Source organism: Neopelma chrysocephalum, unplaced genomic scaffold, assembly GCF_003984885.1.
Source record: "Neopelma chrysocephalum unplaced genomic scaffold, ASM398488v2 Primary Assembly neopelma1_24, whole genome shotgun sequence".
Taxonomy (NCBI): Eukaryota; Metazoa; Chordata; class Aves; order Passeriformes; family Pipridae; genus Neopelma; species Neopelma chrysocephalum.
In genome coordinates, this window is record NW_020897693.1 from 13,928,537 (window position 1) to 13,943,822 (window position 15,286).

The window sequence follows — 15,286 nt, forward strand, 5'->3', positions numbered from 1 at the left end:
GCTAAGGAAATGGATTGCCTTACTTCTAATGATTCTGATAGAGTGCTGAGTGGTTTTGGTTGAGGAGTAGTCAGACTGTTGAGGACTCATTAAATAAAAATGCTACCTGAAAGGCTTCAGTAGTGTCAGTCACTTCATTATTACCTTCACTTGCTCTAGCTGAGTTAGATTTACATAGCCCCAAAATTACAAGGTGTTAAGCTATGTAAAAACTTAAAATGCAACACAAGTCCTGATATAGAATGATTTGACACCTTCATAGATGACAGATTAAAGTTAAAACAAAACAATTGGGCTTTCTGCTAGCATGGAGAAAGGAAAGGGCATAAAGTGAATGCCATGACTGGCATCTGTGGCAATGACAAACACCATTACTTGACAAGGGCACTAATCACTCTGTACACATCTGCTATCAGTAAAGGATGTAACCCATTCTTCCTTCTTACTACACTTCGTCTAGTAATCAAAAATTCGCAGAATGTAACATCCATTCCTTTGCTAATTAGATTCAGGCCCTGCTGATGGGAGTTGGCATTACCCTTTCCACAATTAACTGCTATGCTAGTGAATCATGAAGTCAAAGAAAGACATTTCTGAAATTTCTAACCCTCAGCCCTAGATTTCATCTGGAAAAAGTTCTATCTGAGCTACATGGATTACTGATCTAGTCAGTTCAAGTGTTGACAATCTTAACTTTTATATCTATCCAGAAAAAGAAATCTAGGCTATGCTACAAAAACCTCACACATGAAGTGATCAGAAACACTCTTTTAATGTTGGATATCATACAGTGATTTCACATTTACAGCTGTCAGTGTTAATCTCATTCTCTGAGGAGAAAATAGACACCACTTTCCCTGACACAAGGCCATGGGTTATGGGGTTTTGCCCCTCCTTGTTTGTTTGGGGGTTTTTTTCAGTTTTTTTTTCCCCTTTAGATGTACAACAGGTGTTTGTAGGAAAACTGCTATTCTGACCTCACTGTGATAAAATACCAGGAGGCAACTCTGGGGAGAGAATGACAAAATACATTTGGATAGTTTGCACTGCAGATTTTATTTAATTTAGGAGGAAAGGCCTGTGAGGCTGACTGCATTGTCAAAAACTGTAAATATAAAAGTGCCTTCAGTATTTCTTAAAGTAAAAGGTCCTTTTGATTCAGAGGTAAAGTCAGACTGATGAAATCAGTCTTCATAGCCTCTTTAGTTGGTCTTTGGAGGGTGTGAATAAACTATATTACCTTGAAAAGTGTTTCAGTTACTTCATTAGAAGAAATATCTCATTCAGCTCTGGACAACTGAAGTTTGAAACGACTTGTGTTGCAAAGTCTAAAATAAATGTACACACACAATAAAATAATTTTTGTCCTTCAGTGAAAAGTCTCAAGCACTTTCAGAAAGCACTACATTACCACAAATGCCTTCTTCCAGATTTATAAACCCAATGTATTATACTCATATAACCCACATGTGAAATAGTTAATTCAGTTTTTTCTCCTACCTTGGTTGATCTAAGTATCCCATTTCAATATATATTCAGAGTCTTCTAGAATATGCATGTGATTTAATCATCAAAATACCTAAAGGTTTTCCAGAATAAACAGATCAACATGCATACTATCCAGATCAGACGCATAATTCCTAGACTCACTAAAAATAACTATTTATCAAAGAGAAAACAGAGTAAAACAACTTCAGAAGGAATAACCAAGAAAAACAAACTGGCCAGAAAACATTACGGTGTTTACCTCCAATGTGAAAGGCTGCCTTACAGTGTCACGAGATGCAGTCTGTCTGCACCCTGCAGAAATCATGAGTTGTCCTGGCCCCACCACTGCCCATCCCACAGAGCAAGTGGGAAAAAGCCAGGATGGGGGTTCCATAGAGTCAGATGACAGACCGGAAAATTTGCACAGCCAAAGCTCAACTGGAGTTGAAGCTGGCCAGAAATGTGGGGGACAATAAAAAGGACTTTTTCAAATACATTAGTGGTAATAGGCAGTATAGAAATATCATCACCATTACAGGATGAGGATGGTCACCTGACAAACAGGGACAGAGACAAGCAGTGCCACAGAAAGGGACCTTGGGGGCCTGATTTAGGGAAAGTTGAATATGAGTCAGCAGTGTCCTGGCAGCCAGGAGAGACAACTGTGTCCAGGGGGGCATCAGGCACAGCATCACCAGCCAGTCAAAGGAGGGGATTGACCCGCTCTGTTCAGCACCGGTGTGGCCTCATCTTGAATATTATGTGCAGTTTTGGTCACTGCAATGTAAGAAAGATATTAAGCTATTAGAGAGAGTCTAAAGGAGGGCAACTAACATGGTGAAGAGTCTTGAGGGGAGGCCATATGAGGAGCGGCTGTGGGCACTTGGTCTGTTTAGCCTGGAGAAGAGGAGACCGAGGGTAGACCTCATTGAAGTCCACAACTTCCTTGTGAGGGGAAGAGGAGGGCCAGGCACTGATCTCATCTCTGTGGTCACCAGTGACAGGACCCAAGGGAATGGCCAGAAGCTGTGTCAGGGGAGGTTTAGGTTGGATATTAGAAAAAGGTTCTTCACCCAGAGCATGGTTGGGCACCGGAACAGGCTCCCCAGGGAAGTGGTTGCAGCACCAAGCCTGACAGATTTCAGGAAGTGTTTGAATGATACTCAGGCACATGGTGTGACTTTTGAGTTAGAAAGCTAGCGCTTTTCTTTCATTTTGCCCTATAAGCTATTGGTATTTACACTTTTTATCCAAGAACATGAAAGATTAGCTTTCAAAAATTCTGTGCAACTTAGGATTCAAGTAAGCTGTAGTGTTTGCTGCAGTGAATGAGCCCATTAACACTTGTGGACTTGATCTGTAACTCCTTAAAAGCTTCTTCCAGAGCAGGAATGAGAACAACACAGTAACTATGATTCATAGCTACCTGTACACTCAAGACAATTTTCAGACCACCAGAGGATAGTTCCTAATAGATATATTACTTTAAACACTGGAATATCAAGTTATTACGGTCAAGTAAGTTTAAATACTGACTGGACTTTCTGCTGTCAGAAGTATGGAGGAAATTCTTCCAAATCCTCAGGTAAAGGTAAGTCAAAATGCTAAGCTATATAAAATACAGCCTGAACACAAAGAGAAGAATGATTATTTTCAGGTTAACAGGCTGTTCTGGAACTATAAGGGACAGCAGATAACAAAACAGCAGGAAAAAACACCGATCTATTATTTTTCAGATTTGGCCTCAGTCACTGAGCTAGAGATTCGACTGAATGCTACTCTGTGTACCCACGTATGCAGAGTACTTCGTACAATACACCATGCCAGCTTTCCTGAATGGTGCCCAAACTTTTAACTTAAGCATCCGTGTTTTGCACTAAGGACACTAATGCTTGGCACAGTTTGATGTTGTTTTTATTTGGTGATGCCTTAAGCCCCTAATGGTTTTTTATTTTTCTACCTTATAAGTTTTATAGGTAATAGAAGTAGATTTTAGAAGCAACCCTTTCTCCCTCTTCCCCGTAGGACCCCTTAGTTTATACATTCCATACTCCCCATATCAGCCCTATCCCCGTATCCAGTAGAAGATGTTTTGTCTCTTGTCAAGGCAAGCCTGTCTTGTTTGGGGAACGCTTGTATCTTGGCCTAAACTGCAGGACAGAGTCAAAGAACTGGGTGACTCTGCTCTCTGTACCCCGAAGATGATGAAGGTGATGAAGAGAGGGTCCCAAAATGCACCCCAGACCCAATTTCTAAGGGGTGGGCCGGGGGGTGGACCAGGCCAAAAGTTACATGGTGGAGACACTTGGGATTGGCCAGATATTGTTATATATTGTAACATCTCAGGCACAGCCTGCGCGCGTCGTATACCAGCAATCGCTTTGGCACAATTAAACCCTTACCTTATCTCACCCTAATTAACGGTTCCTGGATTTTTTTCTTAGCACCAACTGAGCAGGCATCATTGGAAAATATTATATTGCATTAATATTCCAGCTGTCTCCTTTTCTTGTACATACCCCAAAAAATGACCAAAAATGAAGTGAAACAAGAACTGTCTGCTAACTCTCTACTGGCAACACAAAACTTTTTTATCTATGGAGCAAAGAAAAGCGCCCTTTGGTGCAGCTGTCAGGTGGGTCTAAATCCTGTGTTAAAACATATAACCTGTCTTTGGAGATAACTACTTCAGGAGTAAAGATGCTTGTTTACAGGTGGAAACTTCTTTTAGAGGCATTTTTATGTAAAACAAGCTTTTCAGCTAAGCAATGAATAAACTTCACTTCATAAAATTGTCCTCTATTTCAAATAAATTTCAAAAGCCTAGTCTACATCCGTCCTCCATTCTGGTAACTAAATTTAAAAGAAATGTTACTGTTACCAAAACATTTTGTTAAGGACCTTTTTCTTTAAATGCTCATTTGAAGTAGTTTTTTGCGCTAACTGAAAATCCATTAGTTTTTTTAACTTGAGACTTGTAGAGGTTTCATTTTGAATGCTAGAAAAAATGAAAAGCTGACGCTAGCTTTTTTTCTTGTTACGTCTGGAAAAAAGAGACATATATACATAGACTAAAAACCATGAAGGTGAGTGGCTCTATAGTTCAGAAAATCGAGATGCAAGTCCCAAAATGGGCTGCATAATTTTACAACTCATGTTCCAATCTCAACATTCTCATTTGTCTTCTTATGGTATTTTCTAGGGGAACATTTCAGCTACTAAAAATAAATGTAGGAAATAGACGTGTAAAAGTTAAACTGAGAAAATTGCACCCTTAAGCTTTGGAATTTTATATCCTAGAACTACGCAGTCAAAAAATTCAGCTAATACATTGTGCAATATGCTTCTATCAGCTTACAGTACCGGTTCTCTCAAATATAGCACAGGCATGATACTATTCTGATGAGTAAATCAATACCTGAGTAATGAAGAAACATGCATGTCCAAGCTGCTTTCAGATGTGTTTACCTAATTACTTAAATATGTAGCTATCTAATGAAGATCAGTGTCTGTACTACCTAGTCTTTAATTTCCAACAAAGTGTTTTGTTTTGCTGATTGCATTATTGACCATTTTAAGACTGTCTCAGGTATTAGCTGTATCAGAGGAGCTTCAGAAGCATTTTAGGACAAATCATTTGAAAGAAAAAAAGGAAGGACAAGAATCTCTGTCCTTCTTCTGAAAGCATTTTAAAATCCAAACCATACTTAACTGACACACCATGCAATCTGAAGAATACCAGTATTGCCTCCTCTACAATACTTTCAACTTCTGGACACACCATAACCTAATATTTTGTGATGCAAAACTTCAGAGCTATCCTTCCAAAGTTAGTATTAAACATATCAGAAAGTAAAACTATCTTCATTGTATGAAATTAGGAAGGATCCCCAGTGATAATCTCACGGGTAAGTCTTACTGCTTTTGTAAAGATAAGACTTTTAAAAAACTCAGGATATGAAGGCACTGTAAATACTTTTGAGATGTACTTGTCTGACCAAGTGAAGACAGCAGCTATGTGCCTGCCAGAACACCTACTGGACAACTTAGAAATTTTAAGATCTTCTCCCATTTACAAAGATGAATCTTTAACTAATATTTTACCACAGATACTATACCATGAATATATTCCACATACATATCAAAGTCTGATTTTCTAGTGCCAGAAAATTTTTTGGTTGACAGTCATTGAGAAGGTCAACAACTACAACACCTATTAGCAAGAGTAGTACCCTTTATTTTTGAAGGCTATCTATTAGATATTATCTATAGATATTTAGGATTATGTATTAGACACTAATATTATACTATCTATTAGAAACCATGTACCAGGAACAAAGACATCTCAACTAAGTTGATACTCATATAATGAACTTACAGTGGAAAGGAAAAGCAAGGCCTGTCTGCAGAATACTCAAAGGCCTTACCATGAGATCTGCTCTGACAAGAGCAAGAAAATCCTAGCAAGTACTTCCACCAGCTTTCAGAACTGAACTTTTCTGCTTATGTATCGTGCAAGAGAGGACACCACTTAAACACGAAGAATGGTTTCAGAATATTCTAAGGAGTGTTCAAAAAGATGCCTGTATTTTAAACTCTTTGCTTCCTCAGTCTCTATTTGACCATCATGTCACAAAGTATGATGAGCTAGATTCTACAGATGGTAAATCTATCATTCCTCATCACATGTCTGAACCCACAATGATCATCAAGGCATAACAAGGGTTAGCTTCTCCCTAAATGACGAGGAGACAGGAGTCAAATGAGATAAAATGGTTAGCAGGGCAGGACCCCCACAGAGATGGAGCAGATCCAGAGATCAAGGTCAGGTTCAACCAAGAGTGCAAATCAGCAGGAAGGTTCACAGCAATAAGGCAAGACCAAGATCAAATCAGAAAAACAATCTGCAGGTCAGAAGCAATTAAGGGTCATCAGGGTGTGATATTGTCCAGATATCATAAAGCAGGTTCAGAAAGACAAGACAGGTCAAGCTAGAAGGTCAGTCCATGGGTTAGGGCTCAGTTCAACAGGATCTGTGTCTAGGCACAGGAATGCCTGACCTAGCTAGCACTAGCACTAGCACTGACAGCATAGCTCAGACAGAAGCCTAAGACTCAGGACTGAGCCAACATGGGGCCCTTCAGATTCTGGGCAGAGATGTGGATGGAGGCCCAAGGGGAGGCTGGTCCGGGCCATAATAGTATGAGGGTGCAGTCAAGGCTCTGACATGGATGATCTTGGCCACTTGCTCGTAATTTGGAGATAATCTAAAAAATCCATGGTGATCACACAGTTATATTGCCAATCCAAAAAGAGATTCTCTAAACCCTCGCTAGGAGAAATTCCCTGGAGTTTCTTATCTTTACCACTCAAAGAAGAACACAATCAAGGCAATATTCTATTATAGCCAAAAGTAGGGTTTTTTAAAGAAAATATTATTTTCTTTTAGTTTAAAACATAGAGCACTTTCAATGTCTAGTTTTAGCTGTGCTAAGATAGCACAGAAAACAGGAGAACTTAATAGACTTAATAAGAACATGTGAAATAGAACAACTTTTGAGAGATATAAGACCTCAAGCTCCAAGCCATATATCAACCAGGAAATGAGAGAAGCTAAAAAGTTCATTCCATTATGATCCACTTTTCAGAGAAGGTATGGTCAGAAATGAACACTTGAAAAATAAAGAGAGAAAACAAAGAGCCCTCTTCAGTTTGTAAAAGGAACAGTATTTGCAATACAAACTGTTCTCATACTGGAGGGTATTTCTAGCCCCCCTTTCCTACTTACTCTCATCATAACTATGGATACTCTTTGGATAGTGCATATATACACTACAGTTCAGAAGCCCAATTTAATTGCTAGACCAAGAGTTAGGAATTTCTCTTTGTGGATCTAGCATTCAGTCTGTGTTTTATTTGCTCATTTGTGCAATAGCATTAATAACATCTGTATAATACCTGTTCACTGTATAATGAATATATTAACAATTATGATGGATGGAGATATTAAAGATATTATGGCAAATGACAAATAAGGCTTGGATTAGGATTCAGTAAAGCACATGCAGACCTCCAATGACCAATTTTCAACCATCATACTCCCCTTCCTACCTACAAAACACAAAAAAATCTTATAAAGGGGATTAAGATCAGGGAATCATGAAAAGTGCAACCTTAGGAAGATACAGTTGCCTGGATGACACTAGGTTGAGTGGGAGCATTGATCTGCTGTAACATAGGAAGGCTCTGCAGAGGGATCTGGACAAGCTGGATCATGTGCCAAGGCAAAGTGCTGGATGCTGCACTTCAGTCACAACAACCCCAGGCAGTGCTACAGACTGGGGGAAGAGTGGCTGGAAAGTCTCCAGCAGAAAAGGACTCAAGGGTGCTGGTCTACAGCTGGCTAAACACAAGCCAGCAGTGTACCCAAGTGGCCAAAAAGACCAATGGCATCCTGGCCTGTATCAGTAATAGTGGTGCCAGCAGGACCAGGGAAGTGATTGTCCTCCTGTACTCAGCACTGGTGTGGCTGCACCTTGAAACCTGTGTTCAGTTCTGGGCCCATCACTACAAGAAGGACATTTGAGGTGCTGAAGTGTGTCCAGAGAAGGACAGTGGAGCTGGTGGGGAGTCTGAAGCACAAGTCTTACAAGGAGGGGCTGAAGCAGCTGGGCTTGTTTTGCCTGAAGAAAAGTAGGCTCAGGGGAGAACTTATCACTCTCTACAACTACCTGAAAGGAGGTCATAGCAATGTGGATGTCAGCCTCTTCTCCCAGGCAACTAGCAACAGGACAAGAGGTCATAGCCTCAAACTGCACCAGGGCTGGTCATCAGAAATAATTTTTTCACAGAAAGGGTGGTTAAGCATTGGAACGGGCTGCCCAGGGAGGTGGTGGAGTCACCATTCCTGGAAGTGCTCAAGAAATGACTGGACATGGGGCTTAGTGGTGTGGTCTAGTTGACAGGCTGGACTCAGTCTCAGAGCTTTTTCCAACCTAAATGACACTGTGTAATTCTATGTGTGATTGGGCTGCAAAGTGCCTTAAGAAACTGGTCTGGATCCTGTGTTGGCTTCATCAACAGCCTACATGATTTGACTTTTAGTCAGTTCCTTGACTCACTTCATGATGCAGACTCCTGTAGAAATACACCTCATTCTTCCCTGACACACCTCCCATAAACAGTTGAAATAGAAAGTTCTGATGAACTGGCATTAGATTTTATTTATGTTCCATACTTGGAGTAATGGTTTCTCAAAGCCAGCCTCTTAACTATAAGAAACAAGAAGACCCTGCTTTTCCAATGCATTTACACTCCCCTTAATGGCCTGCCAGCCTCCACACTAAACCAATAGTCTTATTTGCATAAGTAGAGAAGCAGGAAGTAGAAGGAGACAGATGGGTGAATATTAATTAAAGTTTGTAAAGTAAGTGAAAAAAGGCAATTTGAAATTTCTAAAACCCTCTTTCCAAACAACCTTTTCTTATTTAGGTTATAATATAATGCTAGAAGACATAATGTACTAAATGCATAAGGAGCTAGAAGCTTTATGTTAAGTATTTCTTGAGTGATAAGGACAGCGAGATACTAAGATAATTCCAGCTCAGCTCCTCCAGACACTGTCAGAGGGCAAAAGTAATTTCTTACATGGTAGAAAACTCTTATAACCAGAAAATTATGTTATTTAAACTTGCTATCAGGTAGAGATCCCAACCAAAACTCACCAAATAGCAGAATTGTAATGCTATTGCTGAAAATCAGATCTACTTCCAGATGAGAATTGTAACAATAAATGTAATGATAAATGATAAATGTAGCTATGAATAGTAAAGGCTAGGATGTCAATGTAAAGTCTTATTGTCCATGGTTTCCATGTACACTATCTTTATGGCAAACAGTTAGGATTACTGTGAAGCCCTTTCTCACTGTCAAATTAAGCACAGCGCAGCAGCTGTGATGCTGAACATACTCCATACTTTATCTCAGAACACAGCTGCTTCAATATCAGGTGCAACAAAACATCACATCTACTTCAGCTCCGAAAACTGCAGCATGTCCCCCCTGAACGTGACTAGCATGTTATTGCATATATAATTCTAGAAACGGGGCTGCATTTCCTCTACAAAGTCAGTCCATATGCTGAAAGACTACACTAATTATGTCCATATAGAGCATCTACTGTGCTAGTATATGCACTAGATATTGGCACACTAATATTCTGCTGATATTACTGCATTCTGGTACAATTGTTTTATAAGCCTTTGTTAAATACCTACTCATCATACTTCAGTATGAAAAGGGCAGCTTTTGCATGATTTGAAGATGATGGCAGCATAATAAGTCAGATGAAAGAACAGCCTTGAAATGAGAATACATTTTTCACAAATTTCAGGCTTCATTTCTTTTTTTAGGTAGGAAGAACAAAATCTAAAATTGCATAACTGTATAAAAAAGTTATATCACTAATATACAATAGGATGTTATTTTATTCAGACCCAGTAGTAACTCAATGGACCTGTTCACATGTAGATGAGTAAAATCTAAAGTTCTATAAATTTTGCTGTGAATTAGTTCACAGTGTGCCTGTAATGACTTTGAAAAGTTAAAAAATTGGAATTGTTCCTTCCAACTCAGCATATTCTGTGACTCTATGATTAAGGGTCCACACCACTTCTACTGAGCAGACCAGCCATTGCTATTAAAAAGGTAAAATAATGCCTTAAAAAAGAAATGGAAAAAAAAAAGAAAAAAAAAGAAATGGAAAAAAAAAAGAAAAAAAAAGAAAAATGTAATAAGAGGGAATAAGAGGGAAAAAGAAGAAAAAAGAAGCAAAAAGCAAAAGAGACCAAAAAAAGGACACGAAGAAGTAGAATAAAAGTTTACATAATATTTTAGTTAAGTGGATCTTAACCTCAGGGAAATTGATAGATTTGAATGGGCAGTAACCATTTAAAAATTGGAATTCTATCCGTATGATATATTTCCTGCTCTTGAAAAAAAATTGCCAGGCAAAACTTTTTAGAAATACATTATTTCTTTCCTTTTGAATATAACCGTCAGTTTCCCATTACATCAAAAATGCAACTTTCCTTAAAAAGAATAAGGAATTGTTTTATCTGGCAAGAATGTATAGAGATATAAAAATTATATTAGTGTGTGCGTGTACATGTATTGATGTCTGGTATGTGCAAGTGACCTATAGGTTTATATTCAAGATTCAACTAGGAAAAAATTAAATCAAGAATAAATAATTTAGATATGAAGTCTACTGTTGAAGCATAATAGATTTCCTGAAATCTCAAGAAAGCCTCTATCGAAGTGGAAAACTTTAGCAAGCTTCAATCCCCACTTTAGTCAAGGAGCAGATGAGGCAGGGCTCCTACACAACTGCATGGGTGGGAGAACATAGAGAACTGGCCACCCAGAACTGTGCACCCAGGAAACACGGTGCCCAAGAAAAGTCACAGAAAGGTTTGGCTGTGATTTCTTGAAAGTTCATTGACCTCAAGGTAATTTCATGATACAGTTTCAATTTCAGTCTACAGTGGTTCCCAACAGAAAATGATGGCAGAAGACTGGACAATGAAATAACAAATGCCACTGGTTTAAACATACAGATTTACATGAGTTCTAGGTCCATGGGTGTTGGTTCACAGTATAAAATTTCAGATAGTAATGTTAGTATAAAGAAAGTGGAATAGACTTTGTAAACATTTTCTAATACTAAGCACCTTTAAAACACATAGAACTTTTACTCAACCAAATGAAATACTAACTTCTCTTGTACTGTTTCTTCTGTTAGACTCCCCACTACCCTTTAGATATCTACAGTATTATGGTAGTTATCCTTACCTCAATCACACATCTTCAGACTGAGAAGTCTTCTCTAAAATTTGTAGTCTTCACTTTTAGCTGTATTTAATCCTACTCTAAACACACCTCCTTCCCTCCGTTTTCTTTTTTCCTTTTTTTTTTCCACTGGGCTATCTCAGCAAACTTTCTCTGTTGGACTTCTAACTTCTTACATCAACTATTCCTGTATCCATTTTTTAGAAGACTTTCCTACCTCTGTAAAACAGTAATTTTCTGTATTTAGTCTGAATAAAAATAGTTGGCATATAGCCATGACATTGTTCCTTTTAGGCAACAGCTCTTTGGGTTTCAACAATCTTCCAAACTCCATACCATGTAACCTGTTTCCTGTCTTCTGAATATAAGGTACAAAGGGCAAGAATATGACAAAATATTCTTGTATGTCAATCCATAAAATAGTGGAGTGACATACAATATCAGAGGTAATTCACAGACTGTTCACAGATTGATTCCCCAGTCTATACCTCAATAGAGAAAAAGAAGGCTGTAGAGAAAAAACATTATTTTTATGTTTTTGCATAAAGAAAAACAAACAAACAAACAAACAAAAAACACAAGAAAATTAACTTCCGATTTTTGAAAATTGTTGTATTTACGGTAAGGTTACATGGCAGGACTCGGTCAGACTTTATCAAATTTCAAGCCTCTCAGAAAATAATGTTCGAGTTATATACCCTCCCCAGAGGAGATGGTTAGTGCTATAATGGAATCAAATACCACTCACTCCAGAAGTACTAGCAGTCAGGTTTTTATGTAAACTGTTTCTAATAATATAGAAAAGGTAGACATTTTACATGGTGGGCAGAAAAACTAGAGAGAAGAGTGGAGGTGGTAAATCAAAAGCATTAGAGATAGGAATAAATTCCAAATTGCTGTTCATACACTGGAGTACAAATGCAGCTAACTAGTATTAGGAGGATTTATATGTCCTAAATGTTAGAAATTACACATAAAAGAATGTTTTGATTTGCCTAAGAATACACTCCAGTCGAATTTATGCCCTAGCACCTGTAGCACCTGTGGCACTTGTAAATAAAAATCACAGGATGCCTAGTGAAAGTGGGATTTGAAATTAAGCTGAAATAGTTTGTAAAAGAACAGTTTACACAGCTCTGAGCTGTTTTAATCTGCATAAGTACTATGCGGGAAGAGGCAGGAAGGTGAATAAAAAAGGTTTATCCAAACCACACAGAGAGGACCTGCTTTTCCCTCTATATTCCCTGATCATAAACCTAGAAGAAGACTGTCTGGCAGTACTGTTATACCTTATAAAAATTGAATGTGGGTGCCTATTTTAAGCCTTCATTCAGATTGCTCACTATATAATTAACAGAAAAGCTGGAGAATATGAGCTCATCAGTTGACAAGAAAGCTGGAAATGAGAACTCCTGGATAATATTTCAACCTTTTTCACAAGCTGGACAATTGCACATGTAAATTTATAAAAGAGGACACAACATAAAATTTGAGAGTATCCAGAATTATCCTATAGCCATGTATAGTTAAATAGTTTGATATCCCTCAGATACATCTGTTAAACAAATAAAGTAAAAAAAAATTATGTATTGTTAACAGGCTTTTGAATACAACTATTTGAAGACAAAAAGGGACATGAGAAAGTCCTGAGCTGAAAGCTGCAAAAACAGAACAAAAAGTTATTTTCTATAAAATTCCCCAAGAGATGCTGAGTCTGCCGATCCCAGTGTTGGCATAATATGTGGGTGGCTTTTAGAACAGGTTGCACCATTTGCTTTCTCATTACAGAGGCAATCTAAAGAACCACTGTCATCCTGAAAGAGCAGAAAATTTTGAACCTTTAAGCATTCAACTTTGTTCCAGTCTAGAGCTGAATGCATATTTGAAGGTAAAATTATAAATGTTGTACACAACAACCTTTAGGTATCCTCAAGGAATAAAAGGTTCTGTGTGACAGAAAAGAATTGTTTAGCTTTTCGGAAATGAGCTAAGAAAAATAATGACTGGTTCCATTTAGAAAATGAGATGTGAAAAACTGAGAGGCTCTGGATCACGTGAGTTCTGGATCACGTGAGATCTGATGCTTCTGCTATTACAACTTTTTATGATTGAAGCACTAGTGTTTGATGAAGCATTTTCTTCTAAATGACAGTATTGAAGACATTAATGAAGCAGCAGACCTAGTGAGTTAAATTAACATCTTTAACTTTCAAAAATTATCATCATTAATATTAATTAGGGTGCAGAAAGTATAATACCTAGCACTAAAGAATCTGGAATAACACAAAATTTAGCAGCTGTTTACTTGAATGACAGTGAGGAAAAAAACAATGGGAAAATATCTCTTTGTTTATGCCCAGTAATTTTCATTCTGGCAAATTTTAGATACGTGTCTATTCCAAACATTGTCTACCTCAGCTTGCTGATCCTGATTGGGAGGGTTGGTCCTGAGCAAGTTCTTATTTATCTAAAATTGTTAAAAATGAAAGGTTTTTAAGGCCCGTGTTTGCACACACAAATATTTATTATTAAGTTTAACAATAAAAATAAACACAGGATTATATTAAAATCCAAAATTATTATGAACACCTGATTAAATTCCTACAGTTTCTTAATTATAATTAACCTTCATTCTCTTAATGACCATTTGTTTATTTAATGTATTAAATATAATTTTATCTTCTTTTTTACCAACACTTTTATATGTATCCTGTTGCACCTCACCCAAAATACCTCTAAAGAATGAAAACACATATGAATTTGTCAAAAAATTGACAAAAATTATTGTCCTCACATTCTAAATCTAACCCAAATAATTGTCACTTCAAAACCATGACTGAAAATATTCACCAATAATAAATAACTGAAATCAGTATTTATTTGTTCAACTACTGTAACACCTTACCACATATAATAGTTGATGCTACAAAAATACAAACACCTGGGAAATCATAATGCCTCTTGCATAGCATTAGCAACTTAAGACCACAGTAGAACAGAATGGGAAGACACATTCATACACACATACTTGCACATATAATTTTTTCACTTCTATGCATACACACACATGCTATGTTTTAAACACATTGGATGGATCTGTCACTGCCACTATAAAAGTTTTGTATCCCTCGAAAATTCAAATAATCTGATATTTGAAGTTCGAGATTATAGCGAGCCAACCAAACATTAATTTAATTCATTGATATCCACCTTACCTTTGTTATATTTCAAAATGTTCTACTATTACACATTGACGATAGAAACTAAAGATGGAATTTTGAGGAGGATCCAATGTAGAGTTCAAACTAAAACCAAAAAAATTGTTTTACCTATAAAATATTCTAGACCAGTTCTATATAATAAATTTTAGTCATATAAACTTGAAAATTTCTAGAAAATATTAATGTTTGATTTGTTGTGTAATGAGAGGATTTTATTTATTTATCTGCTCTTTTCTGCATATCTGGTGTACTCTGCATATTTTACTCTACATTCCTAATTACTGGTTGTTTTTAGCAGATGGGAGACTTGCATTCACTCCCAAGATTGCGACACGAAGGAATACCAATAAATACCCCAAGATTTTCAAGATGAGAGATATCACAAGATACAGTATGACTGTCACAAAGCAAATGACTATACTGTCTAGAGTAGATTTTCTGCAGCCTTATATCCCCAAAGTAGTGAAAAGCAAGAAAAGCATATACATGGTCAGAAAAACCTGTAAAGCAGATGCTGCCAAAATGTCCCCACTCCTGCCCTGCCCCATACACCAGTGTTGCCCTGCACTGCTACCCATTGGCTCACTGCAGTCTGCACACTTCAGTACCTGCACACCAGGTGCTCCTGACACCTTTTATGAACATAAAGGGGAGGTAGATAAATGCTCTCTTTTTTGCATTAAATAGGATTAAATCTCCACCTTTTAAGTGAGCAATGAAATTAACAA

The 15,286-nt window shown here is 37.5% G+C and overlaps 1 protein-coding gene across 6 annotated transcripts in view; it reads right to left on the minus strand.

Moving 5' to 3' along the window:
• LRRC4C (leucine rich repeat containing 4C) overlaps positions 1-15,286 on the minus strand; it is a 505,344-nt gene that overhangs the window by 174,756 nt on the left and 315,302 nt on the right. For 4 of the 6 annotated variants that reach the window (XM_027704172.1, XM_027704215.1, XM_027704155.1 and 1 more), the window contains one exon: positions 14,553-14,642. The exons of the other annotated variants lie outside the window; for them this stretch is intronic. The gene's annotated coding sequence lies outside the window, so the exon portion shown is untranslated. The remainder of the gene's footprint in view (positions 1-14,552; positions 14,643-15,286) is intronic. 6 annotated transcript variants of the gene reach the window in all.